Raw genomic sequence first — 25,599 nt, 5'->3', positions numbered from 1 at the left:
CCTCCTCTCCCCTCTCATTGACACCCTGCTTTGGACATCACTGCTCTAAAGAAAACAATATTGATTTCCACACCCCCTCCCCCAACCCTACCGCCTTCTCTCTTTGTCTTCTTCTAAACTACATCATTCTGCTATAATCTCTGCTACTCAGAGCTTGTATTACTTTGAGTTTTTATTTTATTTACATTAAGTAATTATTCCATTATATTCTTTTTGTAACAGTTCCAAAACCACATTGCCTAATCTCTGTATGTCTTTTGTTGTAACTATTTTTGAGTGCAACATGGACATTATTCATACTATTTGACATATAACTTTAAGTCACCAATACATTTTGTTTGTTTTTGTTGGGGTTTTTTTGCAGGGCAATGGGAGTTAAGTGACTTGTCCAGGGTCACACAGCTAGTAAGTGTCAAGTTTCTGAAGTCAGGTACTCCTGAATCCAGGACTGATGCTTTATCCACTGTGATACGAACTGCCCCCCTTGCGCCATCTAGCGGCCCCCTGTCACCAATATATTTTAAAAAATAATTGCCCTGAGTGCTTGTGAGCTGGCCCTGAAGCAGGAGGATGGGAGCTAGAATAAGGAAATTCATTTATTAATTCATTTATTTATTTTTATATTGCACATATGTTTTACATATGTGTCTGCCTGAACCTGGAACCTGAAAACAACTGCTTCAAAGCCAAAGAATCCTTTCCCCAGCAAATACTGTTTAAAACAAATACAAATTGCCAATAGAACATTTGAGAAAATTTTGAAAATTTAAAATAAATCTATAAAACACTCCTATTTATTATTGTGGTGATGTTACTGGATTTGGGCACCATATTCATGAAATTGACAAGGATCTTTGCCCACAAATGTTTTAAAGGTTTTCTCCTTCAACAGAATCAGTTTTATTTTAAAATCCACCAAAACCTTGTTAATATGGACTATCTTGTTGGCCAGAAGATGCAGACAGCATTTTGTAACTAACCTTATAATAGCCTCCATCATTTTGTTATTCCAGTTGCATTTATAAATCTAGGCATTATATGTGGCCAATGTAAGCACCTTTTAGGACTACAAAGGACAAGTGAACCTGTGGAATAGAAAGTGATGACTTTCATTTGAGTTCACTTACTACTTCTCCGAACTTGGAAAAATCATTCAACTTTTCTGGGTCTCTGATTCCTTGTTTCTAAAATGAGATAATTGGAGTCGATGGCCTCTGAATCTGGAATCCTTTGATCTAAGAGAAATTGTTACCCTATCATGAATCTGAGAAAAGATTTCTTAGAGGAGGTGGGATTTCAGGAATTATTTGATTATACAGGGAGTTTTATAAGCTACTTGATGTTCCAGAGTATGTCTTATTGACCTTAACGCCTAACCCTGTCTTGTACTGAGTAGGCACAAAATTACTGATTGAATTAAAATAGGCAGAAGAAAGAAAGAAGTTGTTTTTATTCACATGGAAAAGACTTGTAGATGTTAATGGGACAACCAATGTAAGAAATCTTTGAGCAGTCCTCTCAAATTAGTAGAGGGACCAGACCAGGAAGTTTGGGATAAATGTGATAAAGATTGAGACCTGATCCATAATGTAATGGAGGAAATTATTCTTAGTCCTTAATGTGGAAAGCTAAGAAGGTGACTTTAGCGACATCATTCCATAAATCTGTCATGAGGCAGTGATCTTGGAGAGAATGGCAAAGAGCAGATTATCATATTCAAGGTGAGAGATGGTGTTAAAGCTTAGACAAAATATTTTGGTAACAGTTACATTAACTGCATAATTTAATTACTTGGGGTTAGAAAGTACTTCCTAGATTGTGGAGAAGCATTAGGATAGTCTCATGAGTCAAATCAAATTATCTTTCTTAGATTCTGTACCTAAATTGAGTTTACAAAATAGTACCAAAGTTTTACCCACTTAAATTTTTTTTTTAGAAAAATCTAACTAGTCTGCTTTTTCCTTGGGCTATCCCACATTGATCAACATTAAAATAAATATGTACTTCAGGGATAGTAAAATAAAGTTGTTGATCTTTCCAAAAAAGTTTTTGCTAACTTTTAAAAAATATCCTTTTCCCAGAGGATAAATAGCCATTTTTATAATTTGCTTGAATGAGGTGGGGGTTTTGTTCTTCTTGTTAATGTACCTTGATTATTTCACGTTAGCCATATATTATAGCAAATTTTCAGGTTGGGATTTTCTCGTAAAATAAAGATTTGATTCAAGTGCTAATGCATAGTAATGGAAAATTTAGTTTAGTTGTTAGATCTGGCTTTAGCAAGAATTTAGTTAATCTTAAGAGGATGCGTACTCAGTAAAATTTCCAGATTAAAAAAAAGATGCTAAACTCTTCTGAAAAAGGAAAGAGGCAGATGTTAGGGAATAATCTACCAGGAGATGTCTCAATTTTTGAGTGGGCAGAAAATAAATGGCATGAAACTGCATTAGAATATGATGGGTTCTGAATAAACAGTGGAAATAATAAAGTGTGATAAAAACCATGGTGTAACTATGGGTGCTTCTAGGCATGTTGCAGTAAGAACATAATGGAGCTAGAATAGATGGAGAGAAGGGTAGCTAAAATGATCATGACAGATACATAGATATGTAGAGCAGATTAAACAGTGGCCTGAATCAGAAAAGATCACCCCAATCCCAAAGAATAACAATGCCAAAGAATATTCAAATTACCAGTTGTTCTCATTTTACACACTAGCAAGTTTATGCTTAAGATTCTGCAAGCTATGCTTCAGCAGTATGTAAATTGAGAATACCAGAAGAGCAAGCTGGTTTTCAAAGCAGTAGAAGAACTAGAGACCAAATTGCCAACATTTGCTGCATTATGAAGAAATCAAGGGAGTCCTAGAAAAACATCTGCTTCTACTTCATTGACTACACTAAAGGCTTTTGTGGATCACAACAAAATGTGACAGGTCCTCAAAGACATAGGAATACCAGATCATTTTATTTGTCTCCTGAGGAGCTTGTATGTGTGCCAAGAAGCAATAGTTAGAATTGAACATTTAATACCTGATTTAAAATTGGAAAAGGAGTATGACAAGGCTCTATATATTGTTGCCTTATTTAACTTATATAAAGAGTACATTATGCAAGATGTCAGACAGGACAAATCAAAAGCCAGAATTAATATTGCTGGGAGAAATATCAGTAATTTTAGATACTGATATACCAATGCTGATGATACCACTCTGATGGCAGAAAGTAAAGTAGAATTAAGAAGCCTCTTGTGAAAGAGGAGAGTGTAAAAGCTGTTTTGAAGTGTAACATAAAAAATCTACGGTCTTGGCAACTGGTCCCATCACTTCCTGGCAAATACAGTGTGAGGTTTTCTATTCAGAGAGACCACTATAAATGGTGACTACAGCCACGAAATTAAAAGATGCTTTCTCCTTGGAAGAAAAACTATGGCAAATCTACACAGCATACTAAAAAGCAGAGACCTCACCTCACTGACCTATTGTCAAACCTGTAGTTTTTTCAATAGCAATGTATGGCTGTGACAGTTGGACTATAAAGAAAACTGAGCACCCACACAATCAATACTTTGAATTGGTGCTAGAGAAGACTTTTGAGAGTCATTTGGACAGCAAAGAGATCAAATCAGCCAATACTTAAAGATATTAATTCAGACTCTTCACTGGAAGGTCAAATAGCTTAAATACTTTGGCTACATAATGAAAAGATGGGACTCATTGGAAAAGACACTGATAGAATCAAAACAACATTGTATACAGTTCATTAATTGTGAATGAATGACTACCGATTCTGAGTGTTTTAAATATTCACATCAACTACACAGGACTTATGAAGGAAGATGCTATCCACCTCCAGAGAAAGAACTGATAAGTAGAAGTATTCATAGTATACAGCCTTGTCATACTCCTTTTCCAATTTTAAACCAATCAGTTATTCCTTGCTCAGTTCTAAGTGTTGCTTCTTAGCCCATATATAGGTTCCTCAGGAGACAAGTAAAATGTTCTGGTATTCCTATGTTTTTGATGACCTGTCTCATTTTGTTATGATCCTCACAGTAAAAGAAAAGGGGTGTGTGTGTGTGTGTGTGTGTGTGTGTGTGTGTAAGTGTAACCATTATATATATATGCATGTATGTGTTTTCACATATGTATGTGTCAAGCAATGGCCTTCTCTGGTGTGGTGTGGGGAGAGGGGAAAGAAGACCATTCAGAACATAAAATGTAACAAAAAATAAAATAAATTTAAAAATGAATAAAGCTGTCTGTGCTTTTCAAAAAAAGACCTTGATGTTGAGAAATATTTAAGGCAAAAGGAAAAGGGGTTGACAGAGGATGAGAGTGTCATGGGAGCAATGAACATGAGCTTGGAAAGATAGTGGAGGATAGAAGGGCCTGGCATGCTATAGTTCATGGGGTCACAAGTCTGAGGACTAAACAACAACAAGAAGAAGACTAATAGACCAATTAAGACTCCATTCTGGAAATATGATGACTAAGAGGATGTAGGGTATCAGGCACTAATTATGAAGCAATACTGTGCTAAGTACAATGTGCTAAGTACAGAGGATACAAATATAAGTAAAAAGGAAGATATAGATATAGATATATATATAGATATAAATAGATATATATCTTTTGTGGGGCAATGAGGGTTAAGTGACTTGCCCAGGGTCACACAGCTAGTAAGTATCAAGTGTCTGAGGCTGGATTTGAACTCCAGTCCTCCTGAATCCAGGGCCAGTGCTTTATCCATTGTGCCACCTAGATGCCCCAAAGAAAGATATTCTAAAGGGGGAAGATGACACACAAAATGAAGCTGAAAAGTTGAGATTAGGAAGAGGAAAGAAGGTCTTGAGTACATGATATCAAAGTCTAGAATATCAAAAGCTAAGCCCAGAGAAGAGTAAAGATTGGATATAAATGCTTGTTCACTTAATCCCAAATTACTAAAAAAAAATTTCTTAAATACTATAAATTTTTATTATTTTGAAATATGAACACTTAAATATTACATGTATTAAAGGCAGGAATATTTTAATGATTCAAAAAGAAATAGACCATTGTATTCAGTGAACAGTAGGCATGTGCATTTTAAAAAACCTCTAGAAGTAATACATAGGTTCAGGAAGCATTTAGCTGAGTCCATGGTTGATATGCCATCAACTATAATGGGATATATTTGGTACATTCATAATATTTGGAGTAAAACCTAAAGAATTACCATTCTCTATAACAAAGTCTTGTCTTTCTACTCATTAATTATTTTGGCATTTAGTCATATACTTTGGGATGGTCCAGAGTGTTTGTAATATATTATGGTTTAAGGCAATTTTCCTCCTAACTAGAAGATTTATTCTTTAAACCATTTAAAAATGATATTGGTAGTTAATTTAAAAATAACTACCAAAAAACCTCATTTTGCAAATATACACAGAACTAGTGAAGTTCATAAAAATATGTCATTCCCCAATTGATAAAGAACAGACCATTTTCAGAAGGAATCAACCCTCTAAATCACTGTTGATTAGAGAAATGCAAATTAAAACAATTCAATACTACCTCACACTTATCAGATTAGTTAACATGACAGAAGAGGAAAATGACAAATGTTGGAGAGGATGTGGGAAAACTGGGACATTAACTCACTGCTGGTGGAATTGTTAACTGATCCAGTCATTCTGGAGAGCAATTTGGAACTATTTGCAAAGGGCTATAAAACTGTGCATGCCCTTTAGCCAAGCAAAGAAATCAGATAAAAAGAAAATATTTTTGGCAGCTCTCTTTGTTGTGTGGCAAAGAATTGGAAATTGAGGGAATGCCCTTCAATTGGGGAATGGCTGAGCAAGCTGTGGTTTATGATTGTGATGGAATACTATTGTGCTATAAAAAATGATGAGCAAAATGTTTCAGAAAAATCCGAGATTTATATGAACTGATGTGAAGTGAGAAAAACCAGGAGAAAATTGTACACAGTAACAGCAATATTGTACAATGTCCAACTGTGAATGACTTACCTATTTTGATCAATACAATGATCCAAGATAGTTCTGAAGAATTTATGATGAAAAAAGCTGTTCACCTCCAGAGAAAGAACTGATGAAGTCTGAATGTAAATTGAAGCATACTTCTTTGCACTTTCTTTGTTTTTCTTGCAACATGACAAATACGGAAATATGCTTTGCATGATTTCACATGTATAATTGATGTCACATTTCTTGACTTCTCAGTGGGTGGGGAAGGGAGAGAATTCAGAACTCAAAATGCTGTAAAAAAGAATGCTAAAAATAAATAAATAAATGATGGAAATTGAAAAATAGCTATCACTTACATTCAAACTTTATAAAAGTATAATAATGAACATAATTTAAGTTTTGTAGATGTCTTGGGCATGCCATTTTGAACTTTGATTATTATTTTATTGTGTTGTGAATACCTTTAAGATCCTTTGAAGTCTATAGGATTGTTTGCCCTTGCACTGACCAGCTCCATGGCTCCCAGCACAGCTGGAATATAAAGTACTCAAAAAAGAAAATACTTGTTTTTATTACTGGCTTCTTACAGTTGTTACAGCTGGAATATAAGGTACTAAAAAAAATACTTGTTTTTATTAATGGCTTCTTACAGTTGTCAAAGCTGGCAACTGAAGTCATGAGTACATAAGAGCAGGGAAGGAAGAGAGAAAAGGAAAAAAAGGAGATGGGAAACCAATCATTTAACAAGCATTTATTAAGTGTCTCATATGTATCAAGCCTATGTCTTGAGAAAAGGTAAATAGAAAAGACAAGAAAACAGAAGAGACAAAAAACAAACAACCTTTTGCTTGCAATAAAGGTAAAAGCAACAGTATAAGGAGCATTGAAAAGCAAATCTAACTGATAGAGGACATAGGTGACTTGGGGAGAAGAAAGAACAAATACCAACTAGATTAGCACAGTAGCTTGGTTATGTTCAGACTGGAAGTAAACAGTCCTCTCTAGCTAATAAGGCTCCAAAGACTATTTGTTGAACACAGTAAATGTTTAATAAATACTCTTATTTATTAAAAACTAATCAACTAAAAACAGGGCAGAGAAAATCTTATGAACTGATGAAAAGTAAAATGAATAGAACTAGGAGCACAATTTATACAATAACAACAATACTGTCAAGACATACAATTTTGAAACATCTAGAAGCTTGATCAACACAGTGGAAACAAACCCAGGATATGAGAAGGAAAGAGAGGTTTATTCATTTAAAAATCTTATTTTAAATTTCATTCTAATTAGTTGCCAAGTCCTGTTGATTCTACCTCTGCAATATTTCTCTCTTATGTTACCTTCTCATTCCAACTGCTGCCACCCCACTGAGGCCTATTAGGACCATTGCAGTATTCTCCTGAATATTATCTGGGCCTCTAGTATCTCCATTCTCCCGTCTATTCACACTTATTCCAGACAATAATATTTCTCTTGTACATGTCTATTTACAATAAAACTGCATAAAGAACTTTTCAGTGGGTTCCCATTTCCTGCAGAATCAAGTTCCAATTCCCAAGGCTGCCATTGAGGACCCTTATTCAAAATCTACACCAAAAAAAAAAAAGAAAGAAAGAAGGAAAGGGGGGGCAGCTAGGTGGCGCAGTGGATATAGCACCGACCCTGGAGTCAGGAGTATCTGAGTTCAAATCCAGCCTCAGACATTTGACACATACTAGCTGTGTGACTCTGGGCAAGTCACTTAACCCCAATTGCCTCACCAAAAAAAAAAAAAAAGAAAAAGAAAAATCTAGCACCACCCTCTTTTTCTAGTGGTATCATCTTTCTCTTGTGATGAAATAATGGGATTTCGCAGATACTCAAGGACCCACCTGGAGATTAATCTAGACTGATTGAATCAAGTGAGAGTGATTGACTGCTGATTAGCCTACTTCAAGTTAACTGGACTGTAATCACACCTGGCTAGCCCTTAAGAAGGTATTGTTCTCAGAAGCTAGACTGTGAACTCAACTTGAGAACACCTTCAAAACCAATGGATTTGGATGACGCCAACCAATCAACTTGAAGCAGTGTGTAAGGACCGCCTCTGTTCCAGACCTATAAAAAGCTTCCACAATCAGCTTGCTGGAGAGTTCCTGATTAAAGCAGGCTCATGGAGGAGGACTTGAGGAAGAACCCAACCAGGCTGGAACTCTAGGCTAGAAAGACCTTTTCTTAACTTTTTGAACTCCATGTTAATACCTGTATGCTTTAATAAATGTTTAATGCCCAAAGACTGGTGCTGAAGTTTCTAATTTAAGGCGATCACCACAATTTAGATTTTAAACATCACACCCTTCATTTCCCATTGGCACCAACCACTCTATACAACTCATCTATCCTCCCTGATATGTTCCCAAAGTGGCAGAGAAAAGTCAAGAAGATGAATTCTGTGTTTTGTTCACTTTCCCATAAGTTTTGATGTTTTCTTTTTACTCTCTACCAATGCATAGCATGGAGATAGATATACACACACATATACACACACCCATATATACACATATATGTGTATGTATATATATGCATATGGGTATGTGTTTATTATGGATATTTACTTTTTAAAATGCAATTAAATACATATTTTAAATCTAAGTAGGCAGCCAGGGTAATAAAGTAGCAAACTGCTATATAAATGCTGACTAGACTTTGAGGATTAAAGAAAAAGTTAATAACTCTAAATTAGCCATTGTTAGAAAAGGGATCCATAATAATAATAACTCAAGTTTATATAATGCTTTAAGATTTCATAATGTATTTTCTTTTTACATTTTGAAGTGTTTACAAACAGGGAATTATATAGGAAAAACTGAAAGAAATGCATTCTGGGGCTGTGGGGAGTGTAAGGGATAATTGATAAGCAGTTCTAATAGAACCTACATGATGTGAAGAATATTCAAGGAAGTTTCTCAGAACATTGGGTAAAACCCTGCTGAGGTAAATTTTTGGGAAGACATAGGCAAGAGATACAAAGATAGATAGGTATAGATGGGTTGTACTTCATATCATTGTAGGGAATGCCCACACCTATACAATCACTGTTTCATCTGTGTATTCAGTGTTTTGCAAAGTACTTTGTATATGATTTTACTTGATTTTGACAGCAGACTTGTGAGTGGGTAGGGTATAATTATCATTAACTCCATTTTATGGGTAAGGAAACTAGGGGTCGGAAAGGTTGAGTTACTTGTCCATTGCAACACAGATAGTAAGTGTCTGAAGTAGGATTTGAACTAATGAAGACTTGACCTATGGTTTTACTCAAAATTAACCAAACTGTAGCTACCAAGGTAAGCTAGTAAGATCCCCTACTTTTCTCACAATCAGACTTCTGGCAACATTGGTCATATACAACCTGATTATGGTGATTCCTTGCTTTTCCTATGTAGAAATAGACAGGTTTTTTGACGGATTTTTTTCCTTGATATTTTATAAATCTTATATTGTTGTATAAATATGAACTCTTATGACTCAAATTTCATCTATTCTAAATGGTTAAAGTCTCTAGATGTCTGGATAAGTGGGATATTGCTGTGCCTTTCCTTGATAACCCTAGGATGGTAAATGTGGGGCAAAAACATGCATATGTAAATGAAGAATTTATTCTATATTTCCTCCAATGAATTCAACTCAATTAAATCCATACCTTTGGGAAATTACACATTGCTTTTAATGAGTCCAAACTTTGCATTGAAATGAACGATTGTCTTTTAACAATATTTTTTCAGTAATACTTTGTGGCTTTGAATTTTGGAATATCACAACATAAGCAGAATTAAAATTGTGGCCCATCCAAAGGCTTATCCAGTGAGTGACTATGCAACAGATCGTGACAGTGAGGGGAAGCAATGTAAAGGATGTTGTTAGTATGTAAAAGAAGATGGACTAGTCCCTAAAGAGAGTGAGGGAGCTGATGGAGTGTTCCATTAATAGCTAAGTAAGGTCAAGAAGAACTGGGAATAATAATACTTATATTCTCTACTCCTGAGGATTGTTGTGGGGAAACACTCTGTCAGCCTTTAAGAACTAACATATGTGAACTGTTGTCATTGCACAATATTGTAGAGTTTCTACCATGTTTGTGAATATAACATCAAACAGTTTCCCAGCACCATTTCTAGCTGCTGCTCATCATTAATGCTTTCCCTTATCCATGGATTCATTTGCTCTAAAGCACCACTTTCATCATATCACATACCTTTTCAGGAAACCATTATCTACCTAATGGCCATCTATTGACTGCAGAATTGAATCTTTAACCCCTTTGTCTGGCTTTCAGGGCTCTCCACAAACTAGTAATATCCTTTCTATACAACCTTGTCTCTCACTGTTCTTCAAGAAGGGTTATCATTTCTCCCTTTACACCTAGAACAACCATAGGGTTTTCTATATAAGAAGGATCAGTCAATCTTTGTTGAAGGAAAAAAAGAGAGAGACCTAGAGGAAAGGTCTCAGCATGGTGGGTAGACCTCTTATAAGGGATTTATGGGAAGACATGGACAGGATGATTTGCACATGATGAAAAGGCATGGATGTATTGCATTGTGCTCCATGGGGAAAAGCACACATATTGATAAGAACACAAACCTACCCAAATCATGAATGGTTTCTTCACCATCTATTATGTACTAGATACTGGTGATAGAAAGATAATTACAGTAGGGGCTTTTAATTTAATAGGAGCTGGGGGCTAGGACATATATACAAATAATTATGGTACAAAGGAAAATAAGATACCTATTATGGATTTATTGAGCAGTTACTATGTGCCAGATGCTATTTTAAGTATTGGAGATGCAAAACCAAAAATGAAATAGTGTATGCCTTTGTCAGGAGACAACGATGAAGAAATAAACGTGTACAAAAATAAATACAAGGTAAATTTGGAGGGATTGGGAAAAACTTTGTGTAGAAGATGGCACTCGAACAGACTTGTAAAGGAAACAAGGGATTCTAAGAGATAGGGGTGATGAACAAAAGCACCAAATAGGGGTGACAGCAAAAGATGGGAGATTGAATATCATGTATAAAGAACAAAAAAATGCTATTATGGACTGGTCCATAGAATACAGAAAGATAATATATAACAGAGTCAAAAATGTAGGTTGAGGCCTACAGTGCTTTAAACGCTAAGCATTGGCGTATCTTGGTCCAAGAGGTAATGGTGAGTCCTTAAGAGTTTATTCAGTAGGGGAGTGATATAGTTAAATCTGAATTTCAGAAAAACAACTTGGGAAATGCTATGCACAATTGATTGGTGGGGAAAGATTGAGGTAGGAAGACCATTTATGAAGTGATTACAATAGTAAAAGAGGTAATGAGCATCCAAACTAGGGTGGTAGCCATGAGAGAGAGGCGAGGTCATGAAAGATATAGGGGAGGTGGAAAACACAATATTTGGCAACTGATTGAATACATGGGGTAAACGATTGGTGAGGAATCAAGGATAACATCAAACCTATGTGACTGGAAAAATACTGGTGCCCTTGACTACAGTAGGGAAATTTGGAAAAAGTCTGGGCTTTGGCCAAAAAAGTGATGCATTCAGTTTTTTACCTAGTGAGTGTAAGATACCTAAGGGACATCTAATTTAAAATATCCAAAAATCAGTTATAAATGTCTTGTGAGGAAAAGATGTAGAGTCAGTGGAGATTGCTTTCTTCTGGGTGTTTGACTGAAAGGAAGGAGAGGTATAGAATGATAAACCTGAAGGGATGGTAAGGCTTATTTTTTTTTTCAGGTTGGGAGATAAAGGCATGGGCTTTGGTTTTCTTGTTGTTGTTTTTTGGCGCTGGGGAATAATGATTTACTAAATAGAGGAAAATTGAGGATTAAAGGAGAATAGTTTGGAGGGGAATCTCCTGGTGAAGTTGGAATGAGTTATGATCAAAACTACATGTAGAACTTTGGTAGATAGAAGTGTCATCTCTTCATCAGAGATTGAAGTAAAGAAGGAAAGAATGAGGTAAATGTCAAGAGGTTTTGAGCTTTATAGTAGGAAGAAGAGGGAGCTCATGCCAAATGATCTCTATTGTCCTGGTAAAAGTGTGTGGTGAGGACCTAAGCTGAGAGGTTGGAGGGTTAAGAATGATATGAGAAGCTTGAAGGGAGAAGAAGTTTCAAATAGCCTCTATGGAGCATGGTTTCCTCCAGGCCTTTTCAGCAGGATGTGCATAGAGGGGAGATAATCTTGAGTTGGCAAAAAGCAAAGATCCAGGCAGAGTTCTGTCAGAATCTACATGAGACAGATATCACTTTCATCTTGGGAGTTAGGAATAGCTTCACAGAGAAGACATTTGAGTTGGATTTTGAAGGGAGAGATTTATGACAGATGGACCTTAAGGTCAGCTGAGGAGGCAGACTATGTTGCAAGAAAAATATCAGGGTAGGAGAGGGCAAGATGAGAATGGAGGGAGAGGAAGATGTGAAGTTAAATAGTCCAGCTTGGCTGAAACATGGATTACACGAATAATACTAACAGATAAGGCCAAGCAGATAGATTAGAGACATACGGTGGAGGGCCTTAAGTTCTGATTCCGAAGTATATGCTTCTTTGGAAGGGAAATTGTTAGTCAGCCACTAAGAGTATTGAATAGTGATGACATCGTATCATTGGCTCTGGAAGAATATGCAGGTTGGGATGTCAGAACTGGATTAGAGATGGAATATAGGCAGAAGGAAAATCAAGGAGGCTATTTGAATAGTCTAAACAAGAATATATGAGGGTCTAAACTAGGGTGGTTACCATGGGAGTGAAAAGGAGGGGCCAGATGTGATTGCAGAAGTAGGAACAATAGGGTTTCAGTTGGTTCATCTGTAAAATGGAAATAATACCTACCTCACAGGGTTGTTGAGAGGATAAAGACTGGGAGATATCAAGAATGATTCCAAGATGATGAACCTGAGATGCTGGGATGATAGCAATGCCAATAAGCAGAAATAGGTAAAATAGGGGAATTAACAGGTTGAGAGGGGAAAATAATGTATTCAGTTTTATATGCTGGATTAGATGTGTCAGTGGTACATCTATATGAAAATATTCAAGATAAAACTGGAAAGATAAGGTTGGCAGATTAGAGCTATCCTCTAATACTGCCCCATGACATGGAGGTGACTCTGGGTTCTTGAAAGTGCTGCTAGTTGATCAGAAATCCTCAAACCTGAAGAGTTTTGAGAGAGTGTGTGGCATAGTGGGAAAAGCACTGGACATGTAATCAGAAGAACCAGATGGAAGTTCCAGTTCTTAACACTCTCTAGGTGTATGATAATGGACAGGTCACATTACCTTTCTATATCAGCTTCCTTATCTGTAAAATTAAAAAATACACACACACACACACCATCTGCCTTATAGGGTTTTGTGAAGAAAGCTTTCTGTAAACTTTAAATTACTCCAGAAATTTAAATTATTGTTCTTGTCATTATTACAGTTACGGGCCAATGCTGGACTCTCTATGTCTGTCATCCAAGGACCAGCCTTGCTAAGGCTCAGAGAAATTCAGTAACAGAAGGCTATTGACCAGGTAATGAATTTTTTTGGTGACAGAAACTCATGTTTACTAAAACATAGTTTTAGTTTGCATTAATCAGTCAAATCAATGAATTATTGAAAGGTGTGGGGGGTTTTTTACTCTGTTACTGTGTTGACAAATACACTGTAGGGGGCAGCTAGGTGGCAAAGTGGATAAGGCACTGGCCCTGGATTCAGGAGTACCTGAGTTCAAATCTGGCCTCAGACACTTGAGACTTACTAGCTATGTGACCCTGGGCAAGTCACTTAACCCTCATTGCCCCCCCCCCCAAAAAAAAACCAGACAAATACACTGTAGATGTTTTGTTATACTGTGTTGTTCTTATATTTTACAATGTTGTTTTCACATTTTATTATGTCTGGATGAATGTGAGAATCACTAATATATTATTAGAGAGGCAGTAGTAAATAGAATCCTGGTCTTGGAGTCAGAAGATGGGTTCAGGTTCTACTCTGACACATACCATCCTGTGATTTTACCTTGTAACCTGGGACAAGTCACTTAAACTCTCAGTGCCCTAGGCAGCTCTCTAAAATGCTAAGTTAAAAAATGAGTTGCTGATCTATATTGAAGGAGGGAATTTCCACACTGAGAGTTTCCTAAACTTAAAAAATTACAGACCTGGGCTCCTACCCTAATTATATTATTATGCTGTATTATTACTATATCCTGTATTGACAAGTAAAATTTCAATTTTAGTGTATTCTCAGAGACAACTGGTGGTACAGTGGATAGAGCTCTGGCCCTGCAGTCAGGAAGAACTAATTTCAAATCTCCCTTCAGACACTTACTAGCTGTGTGACCCTGGGCAAGTCACCTGACCTCTGTGCCTTAATTTCCTCAAATAACAGTACCTACCTTGAAAGTTGGTGTGAGGATCAAATGAGATAATAGTTGTAACAGCTCTTAGCATAGTATCTAGTACATAGAAGACACTATATAAATGCTTATTCTTTTCCCCTTTCCTTTTCCCACTTATTTCTTATATAAAGAGTTCATATGGATTTTCTACATATTAATGTTCACTTGATACCATTCTTTTTAGACACATGTATTTAAAACTAATGGAGTAATAGTTTGTAATTATGGGAAGCCATGTAGTTTTACAGGAGTAGGCACTGTTTGGTGTCCATTTGATGTTGGTTTTAGGGCCATTATATTCTCATCAGTCTTTGACTTGTTCTAAAAAAGGGCGGGGGGGGGGGCAGTGTTGTGAAGGGGTGGTTACAAGATTGGACTATTCTTACAATGAGATACTTCAAAGTATACTTTTCATCAGCTTCCCTCCCTACCTGCGAGCACAGCAGTGATCACCTCTAGACACACTTTGAAACACTAGCATTCTGCAGTCCATTTAGGCCTTTAGACCTATGATTTCATCAACATAGGAAAATCCTGGTATTCAAGCTCTACCCACTGATGAAGATTGGAAGCCTGTAATTTGTGGTCTTAGAGAGTTTCCTGGTGCCTGGACAGCTTAAGTTACTTGCTTATGTTCACACTGTGTGTATCACAATGAAGACTTGAACCCCAGTCTTACTGATTCTAAGACTAAGCCACCTCTACTCTTCTGCACTGTCTCTCAGAACTATCCCCGGTACATGCAATCTAATAGTTAGATTGTCACACCTACCCTGTGCATATTATTGAATGAGATGCTATAGGGCAGAGTTTTGCGAACTATGGCATAGCTCATGAGATAAGAATGGTACATTGATATTTTGTTGTTGTTGAGTTGTTTTTCAGTCATGTCTGATTCTTCCTGACTCCATCAGGGGGTTTCTTGATAAAGATACTGAAATGGTTTGCCATATTCTTCTCCTGTTCATTTTACAGATGAGGAATACATTTTAATGGGGGAAGAAAACATTCTTAGCTCACTGGCTGTAACAAAGCAGATGGCAAGCTGGATTTGGCCTATGGGCCATAGAATGCTGACCCCTGCTGTAGGGATAGAGAAATATGGTTCTAGTTTTCAAGTAGTTTGCAGTTTAATTGGGGAGAGAGAAAACTGACAGGGTTTTTTCTCCCCTTTGTATGATGCTTTGTAATTTTCCATGTTGTTATTCATTTGAGTCATGTCCAACTCTTGGAGTTTTCATGGTAAACATACTGGAGGGATTTACCATTTCATTCTCCAGATCATTTGATAGATGAGAAAACTGAGGCAAACAGGGTTAAGTGACTTGTCCAGGGTCACAGAATTAGTAAGTGTTTGAGGTCAGGTCTGAACTCAGGTCTTCCTGACTCCAGGTCCCACACTCTGTCCACTGCATCATCTAGATGTCCATAATATTCCATAAAAAGTTATATATTTCATAGTATAGATTTTAGTGGACGAGAAGTTCAGCAGTAAAGGGAGATAAATGAGGCCTGGAGTAGTTAACAAAGGCTTTGTGGAAGAAGTAGAATTTGAGCTGGGCATTTGGGGAAATTTGGATCAGTAGAGCAAAGATTTAGTTAAATGATATTAAACCTGTAAATATTACCAGCCAGTTTGCTTTTGCTTAGTTATAATACTTGTAAAAATATGTCACCTTTTCATTGTTTGGATAAGTAGATGCTTCTGGTTTTTTTAATTCCATCTGCATGAAAACATTTTTGTGCCCAATTTTCACATGCTTTGAATTACCAACTTTAAACTTCTTATGAACATTTGCCTATTATAGCTTGTATCTTGTCCCCTCGTTTATCTTGGCGGGGCTTTAAGAAAACAGGTACTCTGTTGATGGAGTTAAGAATTGGGCCAGCCATTCTGGAAAGCAATTTGGAACTATGCCTAGAAAGTTACCAGACTGTTCACTGGTAGGCCTATACTTTAAAGAAATCAAAGTCAAAAGAAAAGGATCTGTATGTACAAAAATATTTATAGCAGTATTTTCATGGTAGCCAAAAAACTGGAAACAAAAAGTGTGTCTTCCTGCTGAGGAATACCTAAACGAATTGTGGTAAATGAATGGAATAGAATATTGTGCCATAAAAAATGATGAAATGGATTATTTCAGAGGAAACTAGGAAGACTTGTATGAGCTGATACTGAGTGAAATGAGCAGAAAAGTACAATTAATACAATGATAGGTACATTACAATGAAAACAGCTTTGAGGGATTTTAAAATACTACAGTCACAATGCAATGATAAGCCAAGAGTCCAAAAGAATGGAGACCTACCACTCACCTCCTGATAGAGTAGTGAGACACTTAAAATATAGAAAGAGATACACATTTTTTTAACATAGCTAATATGATTTCTTTTGCTGGACTGTGCAGCTAAATATTGAAGGCTTAGTTTTTTTTGGGGGGGGGAGGAGTAGTGTGGTTCCAATGGAAATGAAAATGGGTGGTGGAAAGAACAGATTAATTTTTTTAAATGCTGATCAATTAGAAAAAGAAAAATAGCAAACTGTTTAAAAATAAAATCTAGGTGATCTATAGCCCTAACATTCCCTTGCTCTACTAATTAAGTAATTTTGTCAAAAAATTAAATGAGGTTAATCTGGCACAACCTGTTACTGATAAAGCCATGTTATCTCTTTTTGAGACATCCACCATTCATCTTTTTAGTTATCCATTTTAGAATATTCACAGGAATCAAAGTCAAGCTTACCGGCCTATAGTTCACAGACTTTTGTTCTTTTTTTTTTCTTTTTTTCTTTCTGTTTTTTTTTTAATCAGGATATTTGTCCTTCTCCAGTCTTGTGGTACTTTTTGCATTTTTCCAAAATCCTTCAGATATCACTGATAATGGCTCAGCCATTATAACTGCCAATTGTTTCAGTCATCTGGACCAGGTGACAAACTCATCAAGAGCAGCTGGGCCTCTTTTAATATTTCCTTGCTTTTCTTAAGTATCAGCTCCCTGATAATGATTTTTGTTCTGTTATTTCCAATGTAAAAGTCTTTCTACTTTGCAGGGAAAAAAAACCCACACACACAGGAAAATAAGAATCGAGCAGCTCTCCTTCTCTGAGTTATCAGTTACCATCATAGTATCCCCCCTAAGCAAAGGTCCTATTCTTTCTTTGATCTTCCTTTCTCTTCCAGTATATTACACACACACACACACACACACACACACACACACACACACACACACACACACGCACTGTCTTTAGCATTCCTCACCATCCTTCATTCATTCTGAGCATTAGCTCTTCTGTTACTTGGCCTTGCTTCCATCTTCTGTACATTTTTGGGCATCCACATTGACCTTTCAGACAAATATCACTTTTGTTGACCACTGTGTCTTCAAAATTTCAGTCTTGAGCAACTCCATTCTTACCACACATTCTGGCCAGGAATTTGTCAACCCTACAGTATTTGTAAAGCACTTAGCACAATACGTAGTACATAGTAGGCACTTAATAAATGCTTGCTATCTTTCCCTTATAAGCCATGATCCAGAAATCCACATCTTATTCTGAAATACCCCCTTCTCATTCCCAGCTGTTCCTTTCCCAAATTAATTGTTCTCTTCTGCATTCCTTGCAGTGGGGAACAAGTGAGCAAAATACTACTTTTGCCCTTATGGTCTTATTTTCTTACCCAAGACTGTATAAGGCCGTAGGTTTTAGTTCCCTTTTAGAAGTGTCATTGGTGCCCATATGAATCAACAGAAGTCAGTAGTTGTCATGTGTTTTGCTGAATCTTGTGAGGTTCTCTGTTATATTTTGGACACATGCCCCAAGAAGACAATGAACCTTTCAACTATTTTTTTTTAATTAGGCCTTAGTACCCCTAAGCGGGGAATCAGCAATTACTACTACTCATTTCTTCTTCCTCTGTCTGTTATTGGATGCTCTCTCACCCAAAATCTTTTATGAGTCTACAGTATCATCCTTGGAAGGATAAAATGTTTCTTCTTCCTCAGAGCATCCAGCTTTCTCCTCTTGAGGTAGAGCTTCAGATCAGGCTTTTTTTTTTTTTTTGGTTTAAATATCACCTAGATTCCCCCTCTCCCCGTTGATGCAAGCTCTTATAATTGTCACACCTGGAATATTGCAATATCCTTGTATTTAGTCTTATTTCTTTAAGTCTTTCCTCTTTCCAACACATCTTCCACAAAGCTTCTTACATTATGTTCCTAAAGTACAGATCTATCTGACCATGTCATTCCCCTAATTCATAAACTCCAGTGCCTCCCTATTATTTTTGCGATTAGATACACACTTTTGTTTAGCATTGAAAGCCTTACCTTTCTCATCTTATTAAATATTACTTCCCTTTAGTCATTCTGTGGGGCAGCTAGGTGGCTTAGTGAATAGAGTGGTAGGCCTGGAGTCAGGAAGACTTGAGTTCAAATCCAGCCTCAGATACTTACTAGCTGTGTGACCCTGGGCAAGTCACTTAACCCTGTTGGCTTCAGTTTCGTCATATGTAAAATGAGCAGGGGAAGGAAATGGCAACCCACTTTAGTATCTTTGCCAAGAAAACATCAGTGCGGTCATGCAGTGTTTGACATGACTGAAAAGAAAAATGACTAAACAGTCATTCTATAGTTCAACCAAATTGGCCATCATTCTATTCTCACATAAAACTCTATCTCCCATCTCTCTATCCCTTTGCCTAGAAAGTACTCCTTTCTCACCCCTGCCTCTTTTTGTTTTTGTTTTTTGGTGTGGTTTTTTTTTTTGTGGGACAATAAGGGTTAAATGACTTGCCCAGACCCCTGCCTCTTAAAATCCTGTTTCCATCAAAGCTCAGCTCATTCACCACCTTTTACATGGGAACTTTCTTGATTCCCCTACCTGTTAGTAGTGTGTGCCACCAAAAATGACTTTGCATTAGATTACGTAGACTTGTGGGTCTATATGTTATCTCCCTCTCCAGTTTTGAGATCATATTAGCCTTTGAGTAAGTGGGCACTTTTCTGGATGGAAAGTTGTCAACAATGGGGTTCTGATAGCAAGGGGCAGTTTAATTGAACATTTTTATAAATGAAGTAGAGGAGAAAGTATATACTGAAAGCTTTTCTGGGTAACAAATGTGAATGGATGGAAAAATAACAGCTTCCATGTTGCAAATGTCAGCTAATGGAGTTAGAAAAAACAAAACTAAATGTACTTTAAAGTGATGAGAACTTAGAAAATGTGGGGCTTTTCTACCACCACAACTATCCAGAGTATTTTAGGAGGAGAATCAGGATTTTAGTTCAAGGGTCGGATGATTCCCCCTGCTTGTTTTTCAATGCTCTTCCTCATATTGCCTGAAATTTTGTTGGCCTTTTTGGCTGTCATAACACATTGGATCCATTTCTTCAGGGAACTATGTACACTGACAATAGAATATTAGAGTCAAAAGGTTCCTTAGAAATAAATCATCAAATGATAGCATTGGCCTTTTGTATATAAAAAGGCAGAGGCTTCAATGCATTGTTTGATTTTTTCCCCCCTTAAATGCTTATTGACTGATTTAAAATGTTTTTTAACTGTTCATTGTTCAGAGATGGGGGCTAAATTTTAATTAATAGAAGGAAAATAGCTAAATTACTCCCCCATCAACCCAAACAGATGGATAAACATACTGAAAAAGTAGCATTAAAGTACATCAGTATCCTTGTTGAGAACAGGTCCACCTACAGACTCTGTCTGTATATGGTTTATTCTGAAAGTAGAAATAAACTATGCACAGTTAGTTCTCCTACACAAGGATTGTGCCCTTAGGAAGTCTGAGTTTCTGAAACAGATATGCCATATCATGAGATTTAGAGCGCTACCAACCTGTTGAGAAAGATATTACAGGGAAGCTCTGCCATGAGGAGAAACCATGTGACTTGGAAACCATGTGACTTTAGCATCTGGAAGTTACCACCTGTTAGTTGTGTCAAAGTTACCAGCCAATTAGCTTGGAGCTATGTGTGTGGACAGCCCTGTTTCCTGTTTCGAAAGAGGTTCTGGGAGAAGCTGCTGAGGCGAGGGTCTTTCAGTTCCTGACTTGGGCTTTGGCGGGTGAGATGCAGGGCTCTCTTAGAGATAGTTAGATGAAGTTTGATTATTACCTCTCCCTCTCTCCTCACCAACTTCTGATGCACTTTAATACATACTTAAAAGTCTAAACTCTTGCTAAAGCTTCTAATATAAGGCAACCACTCATTAGATTTTAGACATCATAACTAGAATTTTAGGTACTTACAATATACAGGACAAGATCAGCTAATTTCTTGATCCTATGTGCCTTTACTATTGGTTCTCTGTGACCCAGGATTTGGGGCAGGTGTTCATATAGCCTAAAATAAGCAATAAAGTGATTGAAATAGTCTTACTCCTGCAAGGTAGTAAGTCTGAGTGGATTGGAGGATCGTGGTAGGCTTAACAGTAATATGAAATTTAGGAAAGAGAGGAAGGAGAGAAAGGTACATTGAATATTATGTAATTCCAGTATCTTAGTAAAGTAAAAATAATACTGTACTGGGTTCTAGACCTAGCTCTGCCATTGATGATTAGAAAGTCACTTAGCCTTGCTGTGCCTCAGTTTCCTCAGTAAAATCAGCAAATTGGGCCTAGACAATCTTCAAGACCCCTTTTCTTTAGGAAATTCCATGATTCTATTTAAAGGCAAATAGGTGGAACAGCAGATGGAGTACTGGGCCTGGAGTCAGGAAGATTCCTCTTCCTGAGTTCAAATCAGGCCTTAGACACTTACTAGCTGTGTGACCCTAAGCAAGTCACATAACTTTATTTGACTCAGTGTCACATCTGTAAAATGAGCTGGAGAAGGAAATAGCAAACCACTCCAATATCTTTGCCAGGAAAACCCCAAATGGGGTCACGAAGAATTGGACATAACTGAAATCACTGAACAATAATAAATGATTCTGTTTTCAAGAGGAGTCAGGAATTACAGGTGTAATTATTTTAATTAAAAATGTTTTCTGTGGCTCCTCATAAATTAACACTTACTACACTTTTTTGTTGTTGCACGTCTTAATTCTTACTGAAATGTATTAATAGAAAGTACCACTTTGCTTGATGAACTCTGGATAACATACATAAATAGCATCATTAAGAATCATATCCATCCTGCTAATAAATTTGTGTATATAATTAATATGAGAAGTTATTGTACTCTCTTCAGAGGGTTTTTAATGATAAATTAAGAAAATTAAACAAAATTCGCCCCATCACAATTTCACGGTATTGTCACAGTTACCACCCATTCTTTTCCCCTCTCTGTCCATGAATAGAGGGACTTCTTGGCTCTGGATGCAGATATAGCCTATTCTCCTCCATTTTCCTTATTAGAGGAAAAAAGTTAGTGCAATCTTCTCTTTGTTAAAAGCAGCACAATGTCATAGAAATAGCACTGGAGTTGGGGTCTGGAAACCTCAGTTTGAATGCTGCCTCCAACATGTATTAGCTCTCTGACATACAATTACTACTGGGATCAAAGAAGGAGCCTCAGTTTTCTCTGTAAAAAGGGGATACCATTTGTATTACTCTTCTTATCATCTTATTGGGAAAAAAGTACTTTGTAAAGTGCTATATAAAAGTCAGTTATTATTATTATTGTGATCATTACTGGAGATGCCCTGGAAGGTAAATGGCAGTGGCCTATTCTGTATCCTAGCTTGAAATCCACATGTGAAAACCACCTTGTTTCAAATTACATGGTAGAGGGGCAGCTAGATGGCACAGTGGATAGAGCACCGGCCCTGGAGTCAGGAGTACCTGAGTTCAAATCCGGCCTCAGACACTTAACACTTACTAGCTGTATGACCCTGGGAAAGTCACTTAACCCCAATTGCCTCATTAAAAAAAAAAAGTAAAAAAAAAAAGCAAATTACATGGTAGAGAATCCAAGAAGGGGGTGGAAGAAGGGGCAATTAAGTGAAACTAAGGTTAAGTCTCCTCTTGGAAGCTATGGGGAGAAAATATAAAGTGGAGAAGGGGAGCAAGAAACAAAAATAAAAACAAAATAAGAGAGCCTGGTTTGAATATCATCTGTCTACAGCTAAAAAAATGCCCAATGACATTTAAAGCCCTTTTCATTCCTCTGATTAGATTAAAGGCTTTGTTTGTAGGCCTGGAAAGCTACAGGGACTTAACTGTAGAGGCAGCATTGTGAAGTGGAGAATGTTTGACTTGGAGTCAGGACATACCAAGATTTATAATCCACCTTCAACTCTTACTAGTTGGGTTGTTGTAGTTGTTTGGTCATTTCAGTCAAGCCCAACTCTCCATGACCCCATTTGGGGTTTCCTTGGCAAAGATACTGAAGCAGTTTGCCATTTCCTTCTCCAGCTCATTTTACAGATGAGGAAACTGAGGCAAACAGGGTTAAGTAACTTGCCCAGGGACACAGTAAGTGTCTGAGGCCAGATTTGAACTCAAGAAGAGTCTTCCTGACTCCAGGCCCAGGGCTCTAAGAACCGTACCACCTAGCTGCCCTTCCACCTAGTTGTAAATCATCCTGTCTGAAATTCAATTTCCTTACCTTTAAAACAGAGCTAATAATACCTTGGGTCCCTACTTCATAGCCTGTTGTGAATGAGGATTAATGGGTATAAAGTACTTTGTAAACAACCAATAGAATATTGGTTTTAAGAGCAAGAATTGTTTGTTTCTATCTTTGTATCCCCAAGCAGCAAGCGCGATATTCTAAAAATTAGTCCATAGGGGCAGCTAGGTGGCGCAGTGGATAGAGCACCAGCCCTGGAGTCAGGAGTACCTGAGTTCAAATCTGGCCTCAGACACTTAACACTTACTAGCTGTGTGACCTTGGGCAAGTCACTTAACCCCAATTGCCTCACCAAAAAAAAAAAAAATTAGTCCATAAGCATCTTATTAAAGCCCCTTTCTATAGTGCTAATGATACAAAGACAAAAATTAGTCTCTGCCTCAGGTTGTTTACGTTCTATGTGAGAGACAACAGGAATGCATGTATGTGTCTGTGTTTGAGCTGAGCTTTGAGAGAAACTAGGGATCCTAAAAGGTAGAGGTGAGGAAGGAATGCATCCCCAACATAGGGACAGCCTATATAAGGCTGTGGATATGGGCAATGGAGTATTGAGTGTGAGAAATGGTACACCAAAGAGCCCATGGCTGGAAATAAGGAGGCAGGTTGTGAACAGACTTAAATGCCAAACAAAGGATTTTGTATTTTATCCTGGAGGAAATAGAGTTTTAATTGAGCAAGAGTGTCACTTGGTCAGATCCGTGCTATAATTAAATCCCTTTAGCAACTATGTGGAGGATGAATTGGAGAAGGGAGAGCCTGAAGACTAATCGGGAGGCTTTTGCAGTAGTCTAGGGGAAAGGTGATAAGAGAGAGCCTGAACTAGGATGGGGAGACTCTTGATGTAGAAATGACCAGACTTCCCAACTAATTAGAGATATAGGGTAAGAGTGAGCAATCAAGAATGACTCTTGAGGTTTTGAACTTGAAAGGATGGTGGCATCCTCAACAGAAATTGGAAAATTTAGAAGCAATATTAGTCTGGGGAAGGGAGAATGGTGGGAATAATAATGATAATAATAATTACAATAATGATAATAGCAGCATTTATTTCATACTTTAATGTTTATAAAGTTCTTTATAAATGTTATCTCATTTTATCTTTATATTAAGCCTGGTAGGTAGGTGCTATCATTGTCCCCATTTTACAGATAAGGAAACTGAAACATGTTTAGTATCTTGTCCATGGTCACATAGCTAGTATGTGTCTAGATTTGAGGTCAAATTTGAACTCAGGTCTTCCTGACTCCAGGTGCAATGCTCTATCCACTGTGACATCTAGCTGCTTTTTTTTTTTTAATGTTTTCTGTTTCAGACATGTTGAGTTTGCCTAGGAGACATTCAATTTGAAATCACCAATAGTCTATTAGTAATATGGGACTAGAGCTCAAGAGAGAAATTAATATTAGACATATAGATCCGGTAGTCCTTTGCAATGAAGTTAGTTAAAATAATGGAAAATGATTAAGTCTCTGACAGAGAGATTATACAGAACAAAAAGGAGAGAAAGGGCCCAGGACAGAATCTTAAGGTCACAAAGAAGATGTGTAGGTTGTGACATGGCTAAAGCTTCGCATCTAGAGCCACTTCAGCATGATTATGCTCCAAATAATGTATTTTCCATCTTTTATTAATTTCCAAGTTCTTATCAAAACCAATTCTAGATTGTAAAATTTGTGAAGTAAATGAAGTTTCGCTTTGCTAATGTAGTTCCTACCTTACCACTCAAGGTGCCTATCTTACTCTCAAAGTTACTTGGCCCCTCAAGCTGAATAAGGAATTCTTAGGAGCTAAAAAGCTGCATGTACTCTAATGGAGACATAGGATAAGGTGTGGGAAAAAGATTTGGGGCAATGTGACCTTCCTAGAGCTCTCTTAAATCACTACACTTAATGCTTAACTAGTAAGGTCAGGCTTGATAATGGTTTCATCATTTGCTATTCAAATAGCTTTGGGAAATGAATCATGGCTTTCCCTGCTGGTGTTTTCTTCTTAAGACCAAGTGCTAATTTTTGCAGTCAGTCTTCTGTTAGCTACCTAAAGGAGTCGATCTTTTCATAAAAGAACTTTGTAGAGCCATCAAACCAATTTTTCTATATACCCAGATAAGCATTTTAGTTTGGTTGGTTAGGATAAAATACAGATATGCCCAAAATTATGGGTTTAATCTCTGGGTAAGCCATTTAATCATAGAATCTTTGGATGTTAGAGCATTTCATCTCATCCAGTCATTTGATTTTGCAATAAGCATAATGAAGATGGGCATGGGTAGATAGAAGTGGTTAGTTTAAAAAAAATCTGGGGGGTTTATTGGATGACAGGCTCAATACAAGTAAATGGTTTGGTGGGGACAGTTAGGTGGCACAGTGGATAAAGCATTGGCCCTGGATTCAGGAGGACCTGAGTTCAAATCCAGCCTCAGACACTTGACACTTACTAGCTGTGTGACCCTGGGCAAGTCACTTAACCCTCATTGACCTACAAAAAAGAGAGAGAGAGAAAGAAAGAAAGAAAGAGGGAGGAAAAAAAGAAAGATAATGTGTCCTTCAGCTACATTGAGGCAGACAGAGTCCAGCACTTAGGGAAGTGGTAGGCTTGCTAGA

General features: G+C 37.2%; 1 protein-coding gene across 5 annotated transcripts in view; it reads left to right on the top strand.

The window, feature by feature from the left end:
- Positions 1–25,599, top strand: part of WASF1 (WASP family member 1) — a 125,995-nt gene that overhangs the window by 54,641 nt on the left and 45,755 nt on the right. For all 5 annotated transcript variants that reach the window (XM_044000509.1, XM_044000511.1, XM_044000513.1 and 2 more), the window contains one exon: positions 13,443–13,535. The gene's annotated coding sequence lies outside the window, so the exon portion shown is untranslated. The remainder of the gene's footprint in view (positions 1–13,442; positions 13,536–25,599) is intronic.

This window comes from Dromiciops gliroides, chromosome 4 (genome assembly GCF_019393635.1).
Source record: "Dromiciops gliroides isolate mDroGli1 chromosome 4, mDroGli1.pri, whole genome shotgun sequence".
NCBI lineage: Eukaryota > Metazoa > Chordata > Mammalia > Microbiotheria > Microbiotheriidae > Dromiciops > Dromiciops gliroides.
Note: the sequence above shows the minus strand (reverse complement) of the source record. Positions and strands in the feature narration are given on the sequence as shown.